The sequence below is a fragment of the Anomalospiza imberbis genome, chromosome 17 (genome assembly GCF_031753505.1).
Source record: "Anomalospiza imberbis isolate Cuckoo-Finch-1a 21T00152 chromosome 17, ASM3175350v1, whole genome shotgun sequence".
NCBI classification, from domain to species: domain Eukaryota; kingdom Metazoa; phylum Chordata; class Aves; order Passeriformes; family Viduidae; genus Anomalospiza; species Anomalospiza imberbis.
This window is the reverse complement of record NC_089697.1, coordinates 14,953,008-14,978,645: the sequence shown is the minus strand read 5'-3', so window position 1 is coordinate 14,978,645 and position 25,638 is coordinate 14,953,008. Positions and strand designations below refer to the sequence as shown.

Here is a 25,638-nt window from a genome sequence, read left to right as displayed (position 1 = left end):
CTCTGCCCTGCAGAGTTCTGGCAGCTGGGGTGTAGCCGCTGTCCCAAAGTGCTCTGGCATCCTACATCTTCTGACTAGTACCTCAGGCCCCGGCTCAGGAGGCTGCTGAGCAGGTGCTGTTCGTGTCAGAGGAGCCCAACCCTCACAGTCTGAGCTGCCCTTTCTCACCCTCCCTCTGTTTGTTTTGGAGGGTTTTAGTCACAGGACCTGTGATTTTGTGCTAGGGAAGGTGCAGAGCTGGGGCTGAAAGCAGAGTCAGGTTCTGTATTCACAGCCGGTATCTCTCAGTTCAGAATTCAGCAGCCCATGTCCTTCCAAGCACCAGCTGAGGCGCGGCCAAGTGATGGGTTCACTTCTGCCGTCTCCTGCAGCGCTCCCCGGGCGTCCCCCGCGGCCCAGGGCTCTCTCAGCCGGCAGAGGTGCATTCTGGGGGGCTCAGCCCAGTGCCGTGAGTTGAGGAAAGGAGGCAGTACAGCCAGGGCTTCCCCTTCCTCCCTGTGTCCCTCAGCAGGGGCTGCCCGGCCCATGGGCCACTGTGGTGTGGAGTGTCTGGCCGGACCGGCTGGGTGAGTCGGGGTTGAGTCACTCTGGGCGATGCACGGCTGAGCGAGGGGCAGCAGGGCCCGCCACGAGCTCCATGGCGCTCAGCGTCGGTGTCCGGCGGCTCTCCCAGCTGCCAGGCCATGGCGAGCAGCAGGTCCATCTCAGCTTTTGAGGTGGGCTCCGGGTGGCCGGGAGGGTGGGGGTTTGGGGATTTAGGGCTGGGGGCTGCCTGCCAGCACCTTACACCTCCTCTCTACTTCTCAAGGCTTCACCCAGAAGACAAGAAAGGTCTGCTGTGGCCCAGAGGCCATCTTGAAGGAGGTGAGGAAACTGGGATCATGTGGAACATATGGGACTGGGATGGGACAGGTCAGTGTCTCGGTCATAAAATCATAGATTGGTTTGCGTTGGACGGGACCTTGAAGATCATCTCATTCCAACCCCCACACCATGGGCAGGGACACCTTCCACAAGACTGTTTTCTGGGAATTTCTGTGCTGTCTCCTTCTTCCACTCTACTCACAGGGGCAGATGGATCCCTCACATTGTGTATGTGACCTATGCATACAAGCTTCAGGAACTGAAATTCAACTAAATGACACTGCCTGGAAGCTGGGCATATCAAAGCCGAAGGCAAAGCTCCCCCTGCCCTCAGAAAGCCAGGTTGTCACTGCAGTCGATGCCTTGTGGGGCAGGAGTGGGACTTATGTGTTTGAGTGCATATATGTGTGCATATGTGTGTGTGTGTGCAGGAGCAGGGATGGGGGTGGCCTGGGAAGCATGTCCGTTTCTCTAGTGCCATCCCCACTGAAACCTGTGACAACCCACCTGTGCTGTGCCAGTGGGTGGTTCCTACCTGTCCCTTGCTCAGGTCGCAATGCCAATATGCTGCCTGGGGAAAGGCAGTGAAGGTGGTGGGGAGCAGAAGGCACAGCCATTGTTTTGGATGTGTGGTGAGTTGAAGCCTCAGAATTCAGCTTTTCTCTAAGCCAGATGACTCCCTGCATGGGTGATCACTTCTCCCCAGGCACCTCTGTACATTCCCACGTTCTGTCTCACTCCACAACCTGCCAGCTCAGGGACCCAGCAGGCACAAGCATCCTTCTTTTCCAGGGTGGTGCTGCTCTGACTTCTGTAGCAGCTGATCTGTGGCTCTGCTGCTGGAGGGGCTCTATGCCTGGTCAGGAGGAAAGGAACTTCCCATCACAGCTGCCTTTCATCATGTCCATGGACTTGGTCACCTCACAGGGGGGCCAACCATCCATGAGACATGGGAAAGTGTGTCTGAGAATGAGTTGTCATCCCTTCCTGCTCTATTTGTTTGCAGCTCTTTCATTGGCCTCACTACGGGAAGCTTGTCCTGGGCGAAATGCTGTCCATTAAGGTTTACAACTGCAGCAAGGTTTTCAGTAGCAGGTAGGTCCTTTGATTGTTGGGGTGACCAGTAGAGGTGGGGGAGAAGACATACAAGTCTTTACATTGTCTACTGGCAGTAGAAAATGTTTATTGAAAATTTGATGGAAGGAAGATGAGCAGAATGCCACTTATAGAGGAAGAATGGAGCTGGTTGTTCTGGTGGGGCAGCAATGCTGTATATATTAAGTTAAATAAGGGGAATGATTTAGTTGTGCCAGCAGTAAAAGGGACTACATAAGAATCCAGATCAGACCCTCAGCTGGGACAAGGTTAAACAAGGCCCTAAAAAACAGCTACACAGACAGGTCTTGCTGCAGACTTAGGATCTGCTGTCATCCTGAACATCCTCTTGGTGACTGCGACCATGCTGCACCCAAATTCAACATATCTGTTGGTGTAGAAAAGCCCTGAATGCATTGTGTTATGGTTTAACCTTTAATAAGATAGCAATTTCAATTTAAAAGATAAACCAGAATTTAAAATGCTTCTAGATGGCACAGGCACAACATTGTGAACTCAGTGGCTATTCCAACAGTTGTAAAACACTGCAGGGAAACCCAAGAATAGAGGTGACAGACTGAGTAGTGGAGCAAGAAAGGCAGCAGAGGCATGTCCTTCAGGACATGTGAAACATGAAGATGCAGGGAAAGGTGCCAGCTCTGATAAGCAAATTTTAAGAACTGGAGGAAAATGCACCAGCTAATAAAGCAAACCTAATAAGTTTGCATGCAGCTAATTATGCAAATCTTTTCAAAGATGCCAGAGAGGGCGTGGAGAAAACAGATGAGCACAACACGTGAGACACAGATGACGACAGAGCAGAAAGTGTGGCAGAATGTTGTGTCAGTGTTTGCTGGATGTTTTTCTTATGGGACCTGGATCAGAGGAATTGTCTCTGACTGAAATGTCAATAGAAACTGCTGAAGGACAAAGAGATACCACAAATAGTAACAAAACAGTAGGACCTGACAGCCTGAAGCAAAGGAGTCTAGTGGGAAATGAGTGGATTGACACTATATCCACACACCTCCACTGCTGGGAAACAGCATAATAGCAGGTGACAGACAGTACAGTTCAAAAGCAGTTGGTCTGTGCACTGGGATGGTCAAAATTAAATAGAAAGAGAGTGTGGAAAGACAGAGGGGAAAAACTTGCTACATTTCTGTATCTGTTTATGGTCTCTGAACTTCTGTGTGTGCATCCTTTCTGTGGCAGCAGCATCAAGCTGGCAAAGCTGGAAAGGAGGAAGATGAGCAGACAGACTCCTTCCTTGGGGGTAGGAAGTTGGACAGGCTCTGTGTCTTAGAGAAGCGGGAGGTGAGAAGTAATACAAGAGATCAACAGCTCACAGCTGAAATTAAGATGTGTGGGGAGCAGTTCCTCTTGTCTGAATCCTGGGTAGGCTCTTCCAGTGGTGGTTCCCAGCTGGCATTAGGAAGCTCTACTTCATGCAGGGCTTAGCTTGGCTGCCAGCAGAGATGCCATGAGGAGATGGAGGTCCACGTACACATGGGTGCAGACAGTGACACACAAGCCAGGGTTAGGACTGGCAAATGCCATCCTGCATGCCTTCCTGCCACTTGCAGGGAGCCAGATGACTTTTCTCCCGGGAGAAGCCACCTTGGAGTAGGTAAATTTTGGCCTGACTTGCTGCAGACATTCTTGTGGTCATAGCTTTATGTCCTATTTCTGTATTTTCTTGTGTAAAGCTTCTGTTTCCCAGTTTTTCCTGAGAAGAGTCCCCCCAGCTCTGCTGGGTGCCCAGACACAGACTGGCTCTTGTGAAGCCCAACTCTGCTGAAAGGGAGATCTCCTTTGCACTCCATGAGTCTGGACCTGCACAAGTCTTTAATCATCAGTGGCAGCTCAGTTGCAAGTAGCTGCCTGGGCATGACTGGGGAAAAGGCAGGACCTGCTGCAGGATCAGTCTTAGGTATTCAGCTGCCAGACTCCCTATGGAAAGCACTTCAGGGCAGCTCAGAGGGGCTGTGAGCGGTAGAGTGGAGGTCACAGTACTCCCCAGGATGTACGCACTGATGCTATGTACAGTGTTGTTGCAGTCTCCCTTTTTTATTCCAGTGTTAGGAAAATTAATCCACAAAGAACAGAGGTTTATGTCCAAAAAGGAGACAAAGGAGTCCTGTAACTTTTTTTGAATAAAGGGAGAGGTCATGGACGTTTTCCATGAGGTCTCTCAAATTGTTAGAGGGTGCATCCTTCTTTTTATCCTGATTTCCCGGCCACCTTTCCCTCTCTCTTTCCCCATTGGCTGACGTACTTGAGAGGTACAGACTTCCCGAAATGCCCAATACCTAAGACTCCCTTGTAATTTATATACCCCCCCCTTTTTTTCCCCTTGTGTCAATCAATGGAATTTGTGTGGAATATATGGTTCTTCTTTCATCTCTCTGTATCTAACTTTATTTATCAGCAGACTTACAGTTTGTTTGTAAAAACAAATCTCTCATTCCATTAATCAATCGGTGGAATCCTTCCCATTGTTTCTTTTATCTCTCAGTGCTAGTTTTATCTACCAGCAAATGCACAGTTTCTTTGTAAAGACAAATCCCTCATTCCTTTCACCAGGCTGCTCGGTACCCTTGTCCTCAGCCTTCAGCACCTGATGACATCCGGAAGGCTAATCCTGCATGAATCCCTTGTGGACATAAGCAACAGAGTCACTGGTGTAAGTCCTTTGTGGACAGCCTGGCTATCAGCAATCAGTGAGGCTTTTTGGGAAACTTCATGTAGTACTCCCCAGGTGGATTGGGGACTGAGGGGAAATCCAATGTGCTGTTTGAGCTGGAAGCACTGTGGCATTTGTACCATCTCTGCAGAGAGACACAGACACTTCACATCCACCAAGAGGTTTCTAGGAGCATCTACAAATGCACTGGTTGGGCTGGGGCTCCTGGAGAACTGCCAAGGGCCTGAATGAGCAGGGGGAGGCTTCATAAAACCATCTCAAGTCTGGGCAATGGATGTAGGAAGTGCATCTCCTCTGCTTCATGCACCATGAAGTGCATGTATAGGAGCTGCTGTAGTGATGGAGTGAGGTGGAAGGTGGTAGGGTGCCTTGGAACCCCCAGGAAGCTTTTGGGTTAAACTCTAGCACTAATTGGATGGCTTAATGCGTGTCTGGGACAGCATGAGTGTCGCTGACACCTGACTGTCCCTCTGCTCTGCGGGTCCTGCTCTCCTCCAGCCCTGGCACTGGGACTCAGTCAGTCCTTTGCACTTGTAGAAGATGAACACCACCCTAAAATGAGCTGTTTCCTGCCAGCTGGGTGTGCAAGCACAGCTCAGTGGGTTCCAGACTGCCAGACCTGTGCCAGGGCAGCTGGCAGGCAGGAAAAGCAGAGACAGAGGCAGCAGTCCTGCAAGGTGCTGCATCTCTACTTGCTCTTCACACAGGCAGTATGACTAAACCACATAGTGGCACATGATATGCAAGCTCTGTGGCCACCAGACCACCAGCCTGAGTGGCACAGGCACAGGTTGCTGGTGTTACTGGACTCCTGGATCATGGAGCAGGTGCAGGTAGATATTTACCATTTCCAGGATGATTTTTAGCCCATGCAGCTCACTGGATAAACGTTCATGCCAGCAAAGAGACGGGGATTAGACTTAGCTCTTGGTGCTGGTGATGGTTTGAAGGAACTCCATTGTGTAAGGTCAGAGGTACACTGTGGCCCAGCTCTTTGCCCCAGGTGTGTCTTCCCTTTTGCTAACAGCAATACATATGCTGATGAGCTGCTCCAACCAAAACCCAACCACATTGTTTTGCTGGGTTAGTTTTGGATTGTGCAAGCCTGGCTGCACATCAGCTGCAGGGGATAGAAATAGGGCAGGCAAGACTGCTCATCCAAGAGCAGCCTGGGACCCTCTCAGCTCAGCTTGGATGAGACATGACCCCAAGAGAGAGGCTGCTTCTTTAGCAAAGTGGGAATAAAGCTATTAGACTTCCTGCTAGTCCAAATCCTGTTCTCCTCTGGGACTGGAGTTACTTGCACCCCTTCTTCTGGTGATTTGAAGGAGTGTTTTTAGGGCCTTAGCTTTTCATCCAGCTTTGTCTCAGGCTTCTTCACCCTCCAGCCTTTGCTGCTGCCTTTCCTGATCACCATACTGCTGATTTCTTGGGCTGCATTTCTTTTCCCAGAAACTTGTATTTTCCAGGGATTGAGCTCTGAACCCAGAGTACATCCCCTTCAGCCTACTAAGCCTCCATGCTAATGTTTTTGGCCTCTGCTGGGAAATCATCTGTGTTTATGTTGGTTTGAGATCAGGTATGGCCACCTGCAGACCAAGGCTGTTCAGACCTGTGTTGGCTGTGCCAATACACAGTGTGCTCTGTACTTCTCTGGCTGTCCTTCCTTGTATCTTGTGATGCAGGCTCTGGATGTGCTAGTGGCTTCTCCAGCATTTTAATCCAAGCTGTCATTCCTAGGGATGCTCTGCCAGCTGTCTTGTGTCTCCTCCAGAGAGGCTGCTCCAAATCCTGCATGTCATTGTGCAGGGCTCTCCCCAGCTCCCATGTCAAAAATGCCTCGAGGCAGTTCTATAGGCCTCTTTATGGTAGGTTTGTAATGTTGAGCCAGCTTTTATTCAATGAAACATGAAGATTGAGAAGCTGTGGAGGAGGGGGTTTTGTTATGTCTAGCTTGTCAATGGAGGCAGACAATGGGAGTCTGGTACAAATATGCTTCTTGTGGGTACATGACCACCTTTCTTCTGCATCTTTCCACCAGCTTCTCATTTCTTTTTTTTCTTCCATGGCCCCCTGTCTCTTTTTTGTGACATTTCTGCCATTGTTTTGTGGCTACCAAGCTCTCAAAGTTTCTGCTTTGTAGATCTACATTGAGTTGGATTTGCGCTACCAGCCTCCAAACAGCTCAGCGGGGACTTGGGTTGAAGAGGATTTTGTCTATCTTAAGACAGGTATGGAAATCCTAGGAAGAGCAAGTTTCCAGGCAGTTTGTACAGCTGCCTTTGTCAGTGGCAGCCTTTGGGATGCAATCCAGCCTCATTTACTCTGCACTTCTGGACAGGCTGAAGTGTCTCAAATTGACAGCAGCAATAAGGGGGCAGGGCTTTTGGATAAAGAGATACCTTGTTTTCACAATGAGCCTTTGACTGCAATGATCCACTGTAGCTGCTCAGAGTCCTGGGACTGCCTAGGAGACCCTTGAGAGCATTTCTGCAGCCTTCCTGACTTGTGGTTACAAAGTTGCAGAGAGCATGGTTTTGGCCTCCAGCAACTCCATGCACCCTGCATGCTGGTAGTGCCCCAAAGCCAGGGGAGTTGTAGGTTTCTGGGCAGACAGGATGACAGGCAGCATCAAGGACTACAAAGTGTCACTTGTGGAACTGGAGGGAAAACAGCAGACACATGGGGTGGACAATGGATAAGCTTAGGAAAAAATTGTTTGTGTCCCTGACAAGAAATAAGCAGGAGAGTGGCTGAGGCACTGTTACCTAAATGCATCAGGGAACAGTCTTTAGAGAAAAACATATTTTGTTTTTTACAGTTCGGAGTTAATCATCCACGATCCTGGATTTCAGCAGCTGGACTAAGTAGCCCTTAAATGTCTTGGCTCACCCTCCTGGGGGGAGGGCAGTGCACAGCCCAGTTGTCAGGTTGATGTATGGCTCATGGCATGGGGTGGGGCTTGCAGGACTACTGAGTGGCTGAGAGTGAAGGAACTGGACAAGAAGGCTGCTGCACTAGGCAGGAAGCTGGCAAAAGGTCTGGAGACTGATGAAGAAGGGGAAGAGGAGGAAGATTTCTATGATACATCTGAGACTGGGGCCTCGGGCACTATCTTCAGCCCTGTGAAGAGGTATCCATGGCATGCTCTTCTTTCTTGCCCTTGCTTGGGTCCTGGTGTAGAAAGTGCCATATCCTGAGGAATTCTTTGCAGCTCATGACAGTCTGCTTTGGCCAAATGTCAGAAAACTTCCATCTCTAAAGGCCCTAGACAGGGTATATTGGGGATTTGCTCATTCCCAAGGCAATGGGCCATTATTTGTGAGGTTTTCTGTTGCTTCCCTTGGTGGGAACTTACTCAGGTCCATGTTGACAAGGACACCTGCTCACCTGGGCTTTTTTTTCTGTGCAGCCACTCCAGACTCTGCTCTGCACGAGACCTTTTTGCCATCCCAACACCAGAGTTTCCGGGTACTGCAGCACTGGGTGCATGTCCCCATAGCTGCCTCTGGCCCTGCAGCCAGTCCCTTACTGCCTTGCTGAAGGCCCGGGCTTCTCCATTTGCCACATACTCTGTCAAGGTCTCTAACATGAAGACCATCATGCTTTGTGTGACTTCTGGGCAAGATGTAAGATTCCCTGAATGGACTGCATCCATGAGTGCTGGCCACAGTATCAGTAAGCCCATGCAGTTAGCTATGGATAAACAGGAGAAGGGAATCAGCTACATGTGCCATTGCAAAACATTGCCTACACAGAGCTTCAGAGAGTACCCAGGCAGGGCTGGTGCCTGCCAGCTTTCCCAGGGCCTTGTCTGTCTTCCTTAGGGACAGCTGTGGGATATGACTAGGGCCAGAGGGCTATGTGGGGGCTTGCTTGGACATGCCAGGAGGCTGTTAGGAAGCTGTGGCTCTAGCTGATTATCTCACATCAGGCTAAATTTATTTCAGGGCTATGATTTTAAGTCCTCCTCTGGTTCTAAGTAAACGTGGACTCACATTTGGTCCTATCAACCAAGCAGGAAGTTTTTGTGAGGGTTGAATTTCCTACCATCATTCTCCTGAAGCAATCATTCTGTACCTCAACCATGGCCTAATTGCTTGTATTGAGAGCAAATGTGAGAACATTTCTTGCCTATCTTAGACTCATAAGCAGTTGCAGTAAATGTAAGTAATGTGTAAGCAGCCGCATTCCAGTCTTTCCAATGGTGTCCATCTCAGCAGGATTCAACGGGGAGTATTGACAGAAGATACAAAAAGCATCTTCTCCAAGATGCTCAGTGGACCCTGTCATGTGGGAACAGTGTGTTTTCAACCCCTTGGGATCAGAAACTGAGGGTAACAGTGCTGCTGGGAAGGTCTGCTCTTGTCAAAAGTCCTGGGGCTCTTACACTTTATTTCCTTGCTTTTCTGAAAGAAACAAGTATCTCAAATACTACTTTGGTCTGTCCTGGCTGTAGCAGATTTCAGCAGCCATGCTTTTGCCTGCCCTAGGCGTCCAGCTCTGCATTGAGACTGCCCTGTACATGTGCATACTGATATTGTTGAAACAATCTCAGGATGGAGGTGTAAACAAGGAGAGTGCTGATTCAAACAAGGAGAGTGCTGGTTTTCTCCCATATTTTCTCATATTTTCTCAGGTTGGGATTAATGTAATTGAAGCACGGAACTTGGTGGGGGTGAACATCAACCCCTTTGTTATAGTCAAGGTGGGGGAGGAAAAGAGGCACACGGCAATGCAGAAGTCAATAAACTGCCCCTTCTACAACAAAGTATGTGACATGGACAGATGCTCTATCCTTGCACCACCAGTGTCCCAAATGCCTGGGACCATCCTTGCGAGGGATGCCTGGAAGCCTAGGGCTCAGCTGTCTTGCTTTTCTCTTCCAGTATTTTTTGTTTGACTTCTATGAGCCAAGGGACATTTTATTCCGCCGACTCATAGAGATCTCGGTATGTATGTCTTCCTCTTCATCTTTCACTGGTTAGTGGTACAGCCTGATGCTTATGTGTGTAGACACTGGGTGCAATGGGCAAAGCAAGGGTAGCAATACCATTGAGGTGTTCCAGCTGGAATCACCTGTCCACAGAGAGCCACAGGGCCTTCCTGTGGCTGCACTGGGGCAGAAACCTAGCCCTGAGCCAGTGCTGGGCAGTGTTGCATTCCCACCTCCTCCAGGTAAGGAAGGCAGTGTTGCCTTCCCACCTCCTCTTTCTTCACCATGTGACTGCAGTGGGGCCTCTGGGGCACTTTCTTGCCTTTTGCCTTGTTGCCCTGCTGTTTTCGCAGCAATTCCCTACTGCCCCTTACCCTGGAGTCTCATCCTGCAGGTCCTGAAGGTAAGTGACTGATGTGAGGGGAGCTCAGAAATTATTTGTGCTGTAGAAAAGCCCAGGCAGAAGAGAGGTTGAAAATCCTTTGGTCCAAAGCACAGAGACTTCCCCAATACACAGGGATGTTCTGAAGATAGCTAAACCCAGTCAGCATGTCCTTTGCCAAGTGGTCTCCAGCACTTTCTTTGTGAAAAGCTGCAGGTCTCTTCTGCTGGTGAGAGTTCAGCAAGAACTGAGCAAGACTTGAGTTTTGGGAGAGACACTAGGCTGGTGGGGTCATAGCTCTGCCCTAACCCAGCAGGATATGGACACAAGGTCTTCCTGTGGGAAAACAGATCTGTCCCAGCTCCATTGTTGGGGTGTGGCTTACCTGGGACTACAGAAGCTGAATTGGTTGCACATGACTGCCTCGGTCTAGGTTTGACGGAGGGCTATGGGTTGGTGGGCTTTGTGGGAGTGGTTGGGTAGGAATGGGTTAGTCCTAAGGCTAACACAGATGGGTCAATCTGCACGAGGAGCTTGCAACCACTGCTTCAGCTGTGCTTTGGAACACCTCTTGGCAGCCCTGTGTTCCTTGGAGATATCTGGATGTGTCACCTGTCTGCCCACACCTCATGGTGCTCAAGGGGGACTTGTGCTGTCTGCAGGTTTTTCACTCAAAGAAGATACCATTTCTGGGAACTTGCATAGGAACGTTCAAGATGGATGTTGAGACAGTGTACAGCCAGCCAGGTATGAGAACTGCACCACGTACCTGTGCCTGACCCTGGCTCTGTCTGAAACTGTTGGTTTTCCTTTGTGCTCTGATGGGTCTGGTCAGGGCCCTGGCTTTAAAGCACTTAGTTTGCATGAAGACCTGAGCTTGCTTCTCCACCCAGCTGTCTGAAGGCAGGTGACACCTCCTGCACCTTCAGAGGCAGGGTCAGAGCCAGGGCACTCTTTGTGCGGATGGAGTTGGATGTGAAATGGTAACCTGGCTGCTCCCTAGGGAACTCCTCCTCTTCCCTCTCAGATCACAGGTTTTTCCAGAAGTGGGCAGTTATCAGTGACCCCATGGACACCCAGGCAGGCGTGAAAGGCTTTGTGAAGTGCAACATCTCTGTCTCTGCACGCGGAGATACTGTGCGCTTCCTTCCCACCTATTGCAGGAACCAGGATGAGGACATTGAAAGGTAGGTGCAATGGGATCTTGCATGGCCCTGGGGAACACAGCCATGTCTCTCTTCACACTACCTTTTTTGCCCCATTTCCCCCCCTTCTGATGGGCAAAGACCCAGTAAAAAGACCTGTGGAGAGACAGGATCCAATCTTCCTGCCAGTCACTAAATTTCCCATCGTTGTGTTCCATGGACTCCAGGAGAGAGGCAGAACATGAGTTTGTCTTTCAGGAATCTGCTGCTGCCTAAGAGATTCCCTGCAGAGAGACCCTGGGCCAGGGTCTGCATCAAACTGTATCGTGCTGAAGGTCTGCCCAGCATGAGAGCAGGCATCATGGGTGGTATCTCCAAGATCATAGGGCAGAGAAAAGTCTTTATTGACCCATATGTGCAGGTCTCATTCTGTGGGCAGCAGGTGAGTCTGAAGGGAAGCTCTGTTGGGACATTCTGATTCTCCCTTGACTGCGTGGCAGCATGTGTTGAGCTCATGGTGCCAGGAGCCTCCATGGGGCACAGCAATCCCACTGAAAATAGGCTGGGAGAGCCCAGGTGTTGCTGTCTTTAGCAGTGGTCTGAGCTGTGTGGCCATGGTTGTGTAATGTCTGAATGAGAAGGTTGTTACCTGCTTTTCTCTCTACAGAGAGCTGCTCACAGGACAGTCCCAGCCCCAGGCACAGCTACTGGCTGAGCTACTGGCTTTGCAGGCAGAGATTCATATCCTTAAATATAGGGATAAATCCTGGAGCAGAAGTCCTTTTTCTGTGTCAAGCTGGGCTCAGCCTGAGACCCTTGAGAAACTTACTGAGATAATGACCCAGTTTTTGCACACAAGGCCAGGGTTTCTGATCCCGTAATATCCATTAATTAATATTGAGAATGGCAGTCTTGTGGGCCTGGAGTGCTCCAGGCAACCCTTCGATACCTATGAATCTGCTGCTTGTTTGCATTCCCTTGATTGTGTAGGTCATGCCAGGGCCTTGGGACAGCCCCCCATTAATAAACCAGAGAGGAATTGCAGAAACAGGGATAGGAGCAGAGACACAACCACCCCCAGAGTCTGCCTGGCACTGTCTGCAGGTAGTACAAGAGTGCATGCCATTCTGAGACAAGCTCTGAGGCATCCCTTTCTCTGGGCAGCAGTTGGGACTGTGTGACTTTCACACCTTCTCTTTCCCGGGGGAAACGTCGGTGGAGACCAACACTACTGAGCCCAAGTGGAAGGAGCAGATCAGTTTTGTTGAGATGTTCCTGCCTCTGTCCAGGAAAATAAAAGTCCAGGTGCTGGATGATGCCAATGTCAGTGATGTGGCCATTGCTACACACTACATTGACCTGCAGGAGATCTCAAACCCTGACAGGAATGGTGAGGCTTGGCATGGCTGCCTTGGGGCAGGATGTCTTGGGCAGCCCTGTGCCATGCACTTTCTGCTTGGCATGCTGGTCTCCTGGGGGTGGGAGCAGGAGTAGCTGAAGCATGCTGACATTCTGGTGTCCTGGGTAGTTCTTTTTGGGGAGGTCTCTCTGCAGCAGCACCCTAGAGCATAATGAAACCCTGTCCCTGTCTCTGCAGGTTTTAACCCCACATTTGGCCCAGCCTGGGTGAACCTGTATGGCTTCCCCCAGAACTCAGCTCTGCGGGACGTCCACAAAGACCTCAATGAAGGCACAGGTGAGGGCATCTTCTACCGTGGGCGCATCCTTATGGCCATCACAGTGGAGATCTTCGGCAGCCCCAGTGCGGCAGAGAGGAAGCTTGGGTACAGGATGAGAGATGCCCTGAGAAAAATGAAGCTGAAGAAGAAAAGTAAAAAATCCAAGGAGAAAACTAAAGAACTGAGCCAGCTGCAGGGAGAGGGGGAGGCTGGGAGCTCTCAGGAGGCCAAGCAGCCCAGGGAGGTCACTGTGGAGGTGGAAGAGCTTCATCCACTCCCTGAGGTGAGTTCTCCTGTGCTGACATGGCTGATCCATGCCAATCTTTGGCATGCACAGCTGTGAAGGGAAAGAGGCAAGGCGGGAAGCAGCTGTGTTGATGCAATAGCCATCCCTTAGCCTACAACCTTCTCAGTGGCTTCACACAAGCATCAGCCAATCTATGGCTCTGCACCAACACCTCAGGATTTCCAAGAAATCTTATTCTGCTTCTGGCAGCCCAGTGGTGATCTCAGCAGCATCCTGCTGAGGTCCTGTGAAGGGCTGGCAGACATCAGTTTATGGTGGTGCTCAGGCAGTGCTTTGGCACACGAGGCTCTCAGGCTGATTTCTGTCTCCTTGCTCAGAATGTGATGGGGAGAAAGGATGAATTCCTTCTCTTTGCTGCCTTCTTTGAAGCCACTATGATGGATTCCTCTCTCAGCTCAAAACCTGTCAGCTTTGAAGTCTCTATAGGTGGGTATTCTGCAGGGCCCCATGTCCAGCAACCATGGGGAACTGTGTGAATCTCCCCCTGACAGCCAAGTCAGTTCTTCATACTGCCATGCCAAGTCAGCTTGGAATCTTGGGAAAGATGAGGAATGAGTCCAGGGAGTGTGCACAGTGCTTTGCTAAAATCCTGAATCTCTTCTATGGGATTGGAGATTTGCACCATTTGTGCAAATTACCTGTTTTGGGAAAGTTTAGGAAAATTCTTCTGTTTTGGGAAAGTTTGGGGAAAGTAGGGGTACAAAGAAGTAGAAGGATTTGGTAGCAAGACAGGGAAAAAAGGGAGGGAAAGCTTGGATATTGGGGTTGGCCATGCGGCCCTGAGGGGATGTGACAACAAGTGATGGGGAAACAATGGCCTGAGAGTGAGTCAAAGCCGTCACCTGCTAAGCTGGACAGGTGAAGATGCTTGATGGTGAGATACTACTTGAGGAACTGATGCTGGCCCCAGTGTAGGGATGTAGATGGTAGTCAGCAGGTACTTGGTGGAGCTGGCAGAACTGGAGAAGGCATACACAAGGACCTCCTTGCAATTGTCCAGCTCCCTCTTGGACCTCCTGGTTGTCTATGTGATGTGCCAATGGTTGGACACAGCTACTAGTTCCCAAAGCAGTAAATGCCTCTGTGTTTCTCTTGGCAGGAAGACTGCCAAGAGTCTGGTATTGCAAGCTAGAAAAATGTCTTTTCTAAAAAAGCCTGAGTGATCCCAATTACCTGTTTATAATTTAATGCTCACCTTCAAGGAAACTATGGCAAATCTGAAGAGGTTGTGACCAAAGGATGGCAAAAAGTGGAAAAGGGAGAAGTGAAAGAAGAAAGACAGCCTTTACTGGATGCTAATTCAGGTGGTGAGCTGGATGCTGAAATCCTGACTCCAGCTTTAGCAGCACTGAACAAATCAGTTACAAAGAGTCAGAGACCAGAGCCCATGGAGTATGACAAGTAAGTCTTCTATATCTTTCTATCCCACCTGGCCTGGAGCTGTCACAGCTTCCCACATTGGTTGTTCCAGATGTTATTAGAGGTCTGCTTAGCAATGCATCTTAGGTTTCTCTTCCTTGCAACCCTGCAGCTTGCCATGGCCTAGCTGGCTGGGATTTCCTACTTGCTCTATGAGCCCTATGGTGTCTGCTTGATGTTTGCAGATGGCCAAAGATGGGGTCCCAAGGAAACTGAGACCTGTCAATAACAGCCATCCCTTTTCTGCTTCAGAAGCAGTGTCCTAAGGGCTTGTTTCCAGTGAGGAAGGAGAGGAGTACTCTTGGCATATGCTGTCCTATGTTGAGCAGGCAAGACACATACACAAGCTCTTCTGATGTTTACTCTGGGAATGCTGTCTAGTTTGTCCCACAGGCACAGGCAATGTCTTGGTCTTTGTATTGTGCGGCCTGTGCCTGCCACTACTTAGTCCCATAGCAGTGAGAAATCTTGGCAGTATCCCATGCTCCTGTCAGCCTCATTGATCTGAGCATGTGCTGCTATCTCTACTAGAAACCCTGTGTGCTAGTTTGGGATGGCAAAGGGCAGATCCAGCAGCTTGCACCCATGTCCACGGTGCAGAGCCCAAAACAGCCAAATATTCCCTTCTGCTCCCTCGCTGGATATGCAAGCGCATGTGTTACGATATGGCATATGCTTTCTGTAGCAGTAGCCGTAACCTCCTCTGCCTGCTGTCCTTAGGTCTTACAGCTTCCTACCCATGACGCATGAAAAACCCTGCGTGTATGTATGGAGCTACTGGGAGGATCATGCCTGGAGTCTCTGCATTTCCAACCGGATTATCAAACTGGCAGAGCGCCTGGTAGCATGTTCAGGGTGTTTGTCTGTGGCATGGTCCTACCTCATGTGCTTTCCTTCTTGCATGTGGAGTTGCTGTGCGTGATGTTTGCTGTCCTCACCACCCATGCAAGTCCATGTCTCTCACAGGGCTTAGTCCCACCGGCCATTTAAGCAGGGCTGGGTAGGCCACATGGACTCATGCTGGACAACTGCCTAGTGGTGGTTCCTGGAGCAGTGATGTGATATGATGTCTGTGACAACAAGTTCCTCTGCTGCCAGTCCTGAGCTCTGTGAGTCCTGGGCAGATGATTGGGCAAGCGGACTCTCAGCTTCAGGTTGTCATGAAGGGGATACAGTCTCTCCCCAGGACCTTGCCTTTCCCTTTTGGCTTGAAAATATGAAAGTAGAGCTTACCACAGTGTATGTTAGTGGCTGCTCGAGGACTGAGACACAAGGTGTTGTAACAACAAATATTAAGGTTATCCTCAGGCTCTGGAGAGTCCCAGGCAGCATAGTGCTGATCTGCAGCACTCATGAATCCCAGCTCTGCAGAAAGGCATAAGCCATTTGTGGCAAATACATCCTTGCACGGTTTTACTCTGACCCCTCAGCCAGGTGCAAGCTTTGTGAATAATGGGATTTTGCTACAGGAGCAGGGGTTGGATGATGTGGAGAAACTCTTGAGAAGACCAAAGGCTAAAGCAGAAGAGCGGCTCAGAGAGGTGCTTGAGGAATTTGTAGCTGGATGCAGGTTAGCATGTCCCTGATGTCCTGAAGATCCTTGTTTTCAGGTTAGGAGGTCATATCATGTTCTGCCTCAGCCATGTGCGGCCTTCTCTCCTCTCCTTATGAGGTGGATGTGCAGAAGGAAATGAGGATGACTTGGGAAAAGGACCCTCCTTGTAGCTCTTCAAGCTTGGAGAGGAGACTCCAGTCCTGTTCTAAGAATCAGAGGGGTCATAGATGATAGCCTCAGTGTTCCTGGGCTCTCACGTGTTTCCTAAATGTGAAGGACATTTTCTTCACTCTTTTCAATCACACAGTCAAAAGACCCATGTTTCAATCCACATGACTACCCTGTGGGGGCCACTATACACTTCAGTCCACAGTGCTACAGTAGAAAGGGAGCCTCAGGTGCTGAGAATCCCCAGTGTACCTTCTCAACCAACAAGCTTGCAGAAGAGAAGGCATTGCAGAAATGCAGCTTCCTAACACATTGGTACCAGGGATTTGGAGCTTGTGTCTCTGCTGTGAGGTGTGCTCAACATGCTGGGTGCAGAGGATACAGAGTCTGTGCTGCTTTTCTCATTGCAGGCAATATTCACTCAGTGCTGAGAGAAAAACAATGTCTCATCCAAATAACCTGGACAGATGTTGGACAAAATACCTGATGCGCAACATTGTAAGTTGTGGGGTTTGGTGGTGGTTGGTGGGAGTGTGTGCAATCCCTGCTCTGGCAAAAATTCTGGAGGATCAGCAGGAACTGAAGCTAAGAAGGAAACCTGGAGCTAAAACTCAATGTATCAGTCATAGGCTTTTACTGCAGCATCTCCCAACTTCTGCTCAGGGCAATACAGTTTCCAGCACAGGGAAAAGAGACAGGATCTGGCCATGGCTGCCCCCTGTTTTGTGCAGATGCTATGCCCTGATGCCTTCCTTCATCTCCACTGGGGCATATGTAGTTGAGCACATGCATATTGCTGCCCGGTAGGTTGCTGGAGGCCTTTTGGTGCACCATGTTCCTGAAGGCAGTTTTGTGGTGGCTCACTGAGATCTGCTACTCGTGAAAACTCAGCCCCTTGGCTGAGTACATATCCAGCAGGTCTACAAAAGCCATTCATCTGTCTGTCCTTAGAAAGGGCAACACTTGGGCACTTATCACCCTGCACACAAGACTAGCTAGCTGAATGAGAGCACAATTACGTACTCTTCATCACAGCACAGCTGTAGAGTCATAGCCCCTGTCAGACTACAAAGCTTTGAAAAATGACAAAGCTTGGCCAAAGCTTGGCCAAAGCTGACCAAAATGCAGTGACAGCAGCAGGAAATAAAATTTAGGCATATCTGGGTCCCAGTTCCTTTCCCTCTGCTTCCTTGCATGTCATCACCTGAGCTATGGTGAAGGTACTCTGCTAAGCCTGAGAGACTCTGGAAGAGAGAACCCACCTAAGAGATGAGTTTTCTGGCCTTGCCAGTCCACAGTGGGTGTACACCCTGAATTTCTTCTGGATTTCATTATTAGTTTTGATTAATCCCTAAGTTTCTCCTCAGATGTGTAACACTATCTTTGATATGTACTAATAGTGGTGAAAGCCAAGCCCTGTGTTGCAGTTTCCTACATCTTCATAATCCCACACCACTGTGGCCCCAAGTTTCTCCTTGGCCAAAGTCTCCCGCAGGCACTGTCTGGAGCCTTAGACCACCAGCTTCTGGAATGTTTATTCCTTAGACATCTTTCTGCCCCAAATGATTTTAAAGCTCATGGACTTCTGTTACCGGATGATATTGACCAGGCGGATGAGTTACTGGAGTCTCCAATTCATGGCACCCTTTGCTAAATGGCTTGTGACAGGTTCATGGAGGTTTGCTCTCAGCAACTGGGCAGTGAGCCATGGTGGAGGTCAGGGCACAATGAAGCAAGATGGATGTGGGCAGCACAGTAGGCTCCTTGCAGACCCCCCATGTGGGGTGGCAGTGGGACATGGCTGGTTGTGTGACAGCTGTGCTTTCTGTTCAGTTCCTGTATGCAAAGCAGGGGCTCCGTGTGAGGTGGCACCTGACCTGAGACAATGTCAAGGAGAAGGTTAAGGAGACAAGGAGGATCCTGGCAAAGATACGCTTCATGGCTAAAGAGGTACAGTGGCTCCTAGGGAACCCCTGTTCTGAGCTGGAGAGGGTAGGCAAGGAGAGGGTACTGAGCTGGCTGCTGGGGCTCTCACCAGTCTGAGCTGAAGCTTTTCCTCTGCTGTCTTCCCTCACTGTGTAAAATTCCAAGTTCCAGCTACTGAAAGTTACCATGTTTCCTGTGATAGCTCTAATGAGGGATGAGGCCAGGCATCTTTGCAGGGCTGTTAGTGGCAGAGCAGGGGTCCAAGCAATTCTGCAGTGGGTAGGAGGCAGAGCTGGGCCAGCTCCAGGCCTCCTGGGCCTCTCCACCCCACCAGCCTTGTCTGCAACAGACAGTTTTGCCTCGGAAAACAGCCTTGCCTGTGCTGCCTGCACTTCCACCAGGGTCTGACCACAGATACTTTCTGCAGATTCAAACTTGCATAGGAATAAGATTCTCATCCATAGCAGAAACTCTCCACGTTCAGAGTTTCATTGTTTGTATTTTAAGTAACTGAAAAAAATCAGTGTGTTGCTGTAGTGTCAACCAGAATGCCATGTTTGCTGACATAAGGTAGACAGTCGCTGTTGAAGTTTGTAGAAGTCTTTCACCAAGTCAAATCATTTTCACATCTTTAGCTATGTGAGGGTAGAGTAATGTACAATTGTAGTGATGGTGTTTTTCTTCCCAAGTCACTGTTTCTGTGATGGAGCCCTGCTGTTCTGGGGATGGTTGAAGACCTGCCTGTCCACAGGAAGAGGGGAATTAATTCTTTGATTTGCTTTGCTTGTGTGTGAAGCTTTTTCTTTCCCTATTAAACGGTTTTTATCTCAATCCATGACTTCTTTCACTTTTACATTTTGAATCTTGTTTCCAATCATACCGAGAGACAGAGAGTGATGGGCTGCATGGTGCTGAGTTGCCAGCCAGAATTAAACCACAACACCTCCAGAGCCATATTGCAGGGCTGACTTTCAGAAGTATGTGGCCAATGTTAGCTCCTTTATTTTTGGATCTCTAAACTGCCATTGCTCAGCAGTCCCTCCTCTGAGGAGACGAAGCTTTCACCATGTCAGTAGGAGGAGGATGACACATGCTGTTTCTCTTCTGTGATGTTCCTCCCTTCCCTCCCTCCAGCCCCAGTGCACTGTCCCTGATGTACTCATCTGGATGCTCAGCAACAACAGGCATGTGGCATATGCCAGAATTCCTGCACAAAACATCCTCTACTCAGTAGTTGAAGAGGAGGAAAGCAAAGACTGTGCAAAGATCCAGACTGTCTTTATGAAGGTAGGGTTTATACCAAGTCACTGTGCTCTTGCTTGCTTCATGCTGTTTTCCCCTCCTTGCTTTCAGCCCTCCTTCCTGAAATCCTGGAGTTCACAAGGAAACACAGCTCTCCGTCCACCACTGCCTTTTGCCTCTGCTGATGTGGTGCTCTCTCTCCTGTGCTCTTTGGTCAGTCCCAGGCTGATGGTGATCATCTTGGTCTGAGATGTGAAACCTGCTAAACCTTCTGTGCTTTCAGGTCCCTGGCTTACACACTGGTGAGATCTTTGCCAAACTGGAAATCTACATGTGGCTTGGGGTAACCAAATACGCAAAAAACTGTTTGGCAGAGCTGCCTGAGGAGTTCCTTTCCGAGAGTGAGCAGGACATAGCCCAGCTCTCAGCATACAGCCCTCCCAGCCGGCTCAGCGGGGATGGTGAGTGCAGATACCAATTCTTCACATAAGCAGGAGAGCAGGGAGTTGAGAGGTCCCATCCATGGATTAGTGTCTGTGGTGGTATATTGTCCCCCCACAGTCCTTCACTTCACTTCCAGGCCACACTGATCTGGGAATTGTAATATGTCTGAAAATTAAGACCTGATCTAGGGTTGTCTCCAAGGCATGACTGGGATAGGCACATCCAGTTTGATCTCATGAGGATGTATTTGTACATTCACAGGTAAAGCAGCAGACAGGGTGGGCCCTTTGTAGGCATTGAATGTGTTGCCCAATGCCAATGGGCATGAGTTCTGCCCCTCTGATGAGGCTTGGTGGTGCTCCCCCACAGTAGATGCTTATAGCAGAACACTGCACATTTCACATGTCGCATGTCATGTACTTCCCAGAGGTGTCTGCGGAGCCCACTGAGCTTGTCTGGCTTGGCTAAAGCTTTTGAGATGTACTGGCCTGAGAACCACAGTCCCTAGAAGTGCTAGCTATTTGTCACATTCCTATCCGGCTGGCCTTCTCCTTTTAGACATTTTTTTGGCCTCATACAGGACTTTGTTGGGGACCTCCTCTCTCCTTTTTTTACCAGACTTCAGCTATTTCCAGCTCCGAGCCCATCTGTATCAGGCTCGAGGGATCCTCCCTGCAGATGATAATGGCCTTTCAGATCCATTTGCAAGAGTGGTGTTTTCAACTCAATGCCAGACCACCAGGGTGAGACCACTTAAACTCTTGCCTCCGTCATCTTGGGAATCTGGGGAGAGAAAAATGAATGTGCCCTCACTGACATGTTTTGGCAGTCCTCCTGGGACTCTTGTATCTCCAAGCACTCAGGTATCTATGCTCTGAGCACTGTGGTTATGTTCAGGGAATATTTGACAGTCATTGAGCATGGTCTCAAAGGTTGATTGGCATATGCTAGTTGACCTTGAGTGCTGATCCCACACTTTCACCACATCACTCCTGCTAGCCACCAGCTGCATGTGGCTGTGTGGGAGAGGGAATCAGCCCAGAGTTCCTCACTTTCCTGCATGTGATTTATTTCCACTGACTGTGGAATACTTTGGCCTTCTGTCTCCATCTGCAGATGCTGGAGGAGACACTGAGCCCTATGTGGAATGAGCTACTTTTGTTTGACCAGTTCATTATTGATGGGAAGAAAGAAGAGTTGAAAACAGAGACACCCATCATTATAATCAACCTTTTCAGCCATAATAAATTTGTAAGTATGATCATGCTGCCCTCCTTCTGTTGTTTCTGAAAAAGGGAAGGCAGAGGATCTCTGAGTGCTGCCACTTCTCTGTTTGGTTTCCATGGACCAGCTTGGTGATGGTCCACTGGTAACAGTGAGTCATGGGGACTATGGCTGAGGTTGAGACTTTCTGACTCAGAGATACTCTAAATTCATCAGGGGCTGATGAGTGCTTGTTGGATCCAGGATCACTTATTTTTGAAGAAACATGCCTGCTTCGTTGGCAGGCTTACATTGCAGAGGGCTCATATCCTGGGGGAACTGATATTGTTTTTAGGGCTATTCTTTGCCCTGTGTCCCCACATGTCATCGATCATCTCTCCTCAGTCCTCCCTTTTCTCTCTTTATTAGTGCTTTAAAGTTACACTGTCTCCTAGAGCCTCTTTGTTGTCCTAAGGCTAATGACATAACTTGCAGCAGGTTCTCCTGTGTAACTCAGCAGCTTTCCTGTGGTTCCAGTACAAGACAAACCCTGTCATATTGGGAAGAGTCCAGAAGAGGCCACCAAGATGGAGCACAGGACAAAGGAGGAGAGATGAGTATATTCAGCCTACAGAGGTTGAGAGAAAGCCAGTATATTTTTGCTGTCTGCAGCTATCTGGTGGGAAAGGATGGAAAAGCTCAGTTCAGATTTCTCATGGAAGGTACCAAGGGGCCCAATGGCAAGGAATGAGCACAAACTGGCAAGGAAGAAAATCCATCTTGATATAAGAAAGCAGTTTTTACACAGAGGTGGAACACATGCTGGGCTTGTAGCTCAGAAAGCTTGTTGTGTATCCATCCTTGGAGATACTCAAACCCTGTCTGGAAGAGACTCTGAAAAACCTGATCTAGCTTTGATGTCCTCTGATGCATGGTGCCAGGCCGTTTGCCGAATTCTGCGTGCAGATGAACTGGGAGTTAAGTGGAGCTGCTGTAGACATGCCTTTATCTGTTCCTAGCTCTGGATGGAGCAGAAAAAATCAAAGCAGAGGATAACATGGGTGGAAGAGTAGTCTTGTACTGTCCCAGACTGGCTGGAATTAGTGGTGGTCTTTGAGGTGGTGAGATACCACAGTGTTGATTTGAGTAATTCCCCTCTTTCCTGCAGGGCTCCCCTGATTTCCTCGGGCAGGCCTTTGCTGTCCCACAGGTGAAGCTGGTTGATGAGCCATATACCAAACCTGCCCTGCAGTTCTTTGATTTCTACAGAGGCAGCAAAGCAGCGGGAGAGCTCATTGCCACTTTTGAGCTGATTGAGCTCGATTACAGTGGCTATTTGGAGGTAACAGGCTTGTAGGAAGCTGCACATGGTTGCCAGCTCTCTGAGGAGAGCTGTGTGGGTGAGGAGCTGGTTGCATGGGGCCCACCAGAATTCCAAGTTGGAGGCCATATCTGTCTTTCCAATGAGAGGAGGCTGCAGGGACAGCCTGTGAGTGCAGAACTAGAAGAAGGGAGAGAGGGGGGTTGGTATGGCATGGAATAGAAGTGACTTTCATCACCTGCTGTGTCCTGGTTCCACCTATTGAGCCATCATTGCCTGAGGATGTGGAGCCCAAGGAGCCCGACCACCTGGAAGACCCCCGTGCTGGACGGTTCATCATCCCTGAGGGCATCTGCCCAGTACTGAAGGAGTTCCACATAGAGGTGTGCCACCTTCTGCTGCGCTGGCTTTCCCCTCAAGCTGCCCCTGGGTGGAGGGCAGGGCTTGGTGAGGGAGTCCAGTTTGATGGTCAAATGTGCCTGTGAGGCCTGAGCAGATGCCAGAAATGGAGGTGCTTGACCTCCATGAGGGGGAAGCCATCTGAGTAGTTCAACAGGCAAAGCTGCTGGGCAGCTGAGCTAGGAGAGCAGGCCTGTACCTCTTCTGGGTACTGTGTCCTATGGGTAGGGGGTGGCAGCATGGGCAGTGCCATGGCTGGCATGTCTCAGACAGCAGCTTCATGTTGTGCTTCAGATCCTGTTCTGGGGCCTGAAGGACCTGAAGAGAGTGAACTTGTTTGAGGTGGATGAGCCCCAGGTGATCATTGAATGTGCTGGAAGAAGGTGGAGTCAGAGGTGATTGTGTCCTACAAAGAGAACCCCAACTTCACTGAGCTGGTCAAATACATGGATGTGGTGAGTGGAAAGGTGGATTCTGCCATGCCAGGGTACACTATGGCTACGCTGCATCACCTCACTGCATGGGACAACATAGAAAGAGGGGAACTGCTTCCAGGATTTTGCTCTCCCATGACTACATGGTTCAGCTGCAGAACAAAACCTTTGTGAAATTGCCCACAAAGAGCAATCTTAGCCATGGCCTGTCACTGCAAGGCTTTCATTTTTGGGCATAGCTGCAAGGTGCCAGCAGGCTTCTCCTTATGTGATGGGGCTGCCATAGTTTGATAGCTCAACCCAGGTTGATCACCTTTACTCCTGTGAACCCCATGCATAATTCTTTTGCAGAAGTTTCCAGAGCAGATATACCTGCACCCTCCCCTCAGCATCTTTGTGGTGGAAAAACGTGCGTTTGGGCACACTGTGCTTGTGGGTAGCCGTGTCATGTCCAATGTGATGAAATTCTCTCCCAGAGAGCTGGAGGAGGAACCAGAGGATGTGCCCAAAGGTAAGCTACTTGGAGAGGTTCTCATGGAGACAACAGGCAGGTTTTCCAGTGGCAAAGATCCCTGGCTCTTCCACTTCCTCTTAGCCAGGCAGCAGAATCCTCTCCGTGCAATCACAAGGTCATAGAGTCACAGAATGGTTTGGGTTGAAAGGGAGGTTAAAGATCATCTTGTTCCACCTTCTGCCATGATTTGGGACACTTTCCACTAGACCAGATTGCTCCAAGCCCTGTCCAACCTGGCCTTGAACATTTCCAGGGATGGGGCAGCCACAGCTTCTCTGGGCAACCTGTGCCTGGGCCTCACCACCCTCACAGGGAAGAATTTGCTCAATGAGAGCTCATCTTTAGGGAGCTGATCAATTAGGACTAAGGATTGAAATGTTTTCAGTTCTCTCATGTTGTCAGATCAAAGTCTGTTCATTGGGTAATAGCTTAGCTAAATAGCTCTATGATAGCAATAGCCAGCACTCCTGATCTGGAAGCATGAAGAAGCAGCCAAAGATTGATCCACCTGGGGCTATTTCTGTGTAGGGAAGGTATATCTCATAATTCTGAATTCCTGGGAGTCAGCAACAAGCATATTGGTGATAGTGGCCAATTTCAGTACTGTAGTTGGATTTCCAGTAGTATTTTTGCAGAGTCTGTTTTGAAAAGCTTTAAAATCAATCAGACTAGTGTTTTAACAGGGAGGATTTTCCTGTGGCCGAAAGTAAGAAGTAGTGGGCAGAAATAAATGCATGGAAACATGAAGTTCTTTATTTTCATCTCAGCTTGCAATGTTTCATCTCACCGTCTTCCATCTCAGACTGTGGTAAACATTGGACTGGCAGCTGGTGACCCAGGTTCCAGCACTCACCCCCTTAGTTTTGTGAAGGTGAGTAATGTGTTGGGCCCAACAAATGTTGAAGTTTGTAAAGCCAAACTAGATTACAAACAACAACAAAAAAAAGTTCAGAAATTCAGTGTTAGGTTTCATCCACCAGGTTTTTCGCTGGACTGAAACACTCCTCTCTTCTGCCTGCTCATTGGCAGGTAGAACCCCAGTGCCGTGTGCTGGGGTTCTGGCACAGGGACATTAAGGAGGTCTGCCCTGTGCCTTGAGAATGACTTCTTTTGTAGCAAAGAACAAAGCTGGAGCCATGGGCAGCTTTGCACTGCCTGTGCTCTGCCTGAAGGCTGAGCCTTTGCCAGAGGCTCCTAGGGCACTGGAGGAGAGTGCATGAGTGTCCTGGGTGGTCATTTCTTCCCTCTGAGCCCTTTTCTCTCAAGGCTCCTTTGAAGAAAATTCCTATCAATAAGCTTGCAAAGAAGGAAGATGAATATGAAGAGGAAAAACCAGAACTGGAAGAACTGGATTGGTGGTCCAAGTACTATGTGTCCCTGAAAGAGCTGTATAATCAGGTAATATTTTGTGACAGCTGCCAACAGAAGGGAAAATAGGCTGCACTGGTCTCAGGAAGATGTTTTCAACCATACTGAGTGTCACAGGAGTTTTCCTGGCATGGATCTGCAGGAATATGTGAACTTTAGTGTATCAAGCATACTTAAGGTAGCCAGGTATCAAGCATCTACCAAGTGGGCTGATTTCAGCAGGAGGTGGGTATTGAAACATCCTTGAGGCTTGGTGCTCAAGTGGTGTGAGAATGAGGCAGCTTCTCTTGAGGGTCTCCTGAAAATGTGATGTTGCTGACTTTAACAGGGACTTTCATCCTGCTTACTCTGTCCTTGTTATGTCCTAGTATGTGTTAGGGGAGCAGGTCTGCTCCAAATTTCCTTCCTTGCACTGTCAACTTAAATTCCAATCAAAAGAAGCTAGCAGGAGGATCTGGGGAGAAGAAAAAGTTATTAAGACAGTCGTTGGATACCATCCTGCAATGATGTTATTGCTGAATGATTTCATG

The 25,638-nt window shown here is 49.3% G+C and overlaps 1 pseudogene; it reads left to right on the top strand.

Annotated features, from left to right (window-relative positions):
* The first annotated feature begins 414 nt into the window (after positions 1-414).
* LOC137484429 (fer-1-like protein 4) overlaps positions 415-25,638 on the top strand; it is a 39,145-nt pseudogene continuing 13,921 nt past the window's right edge.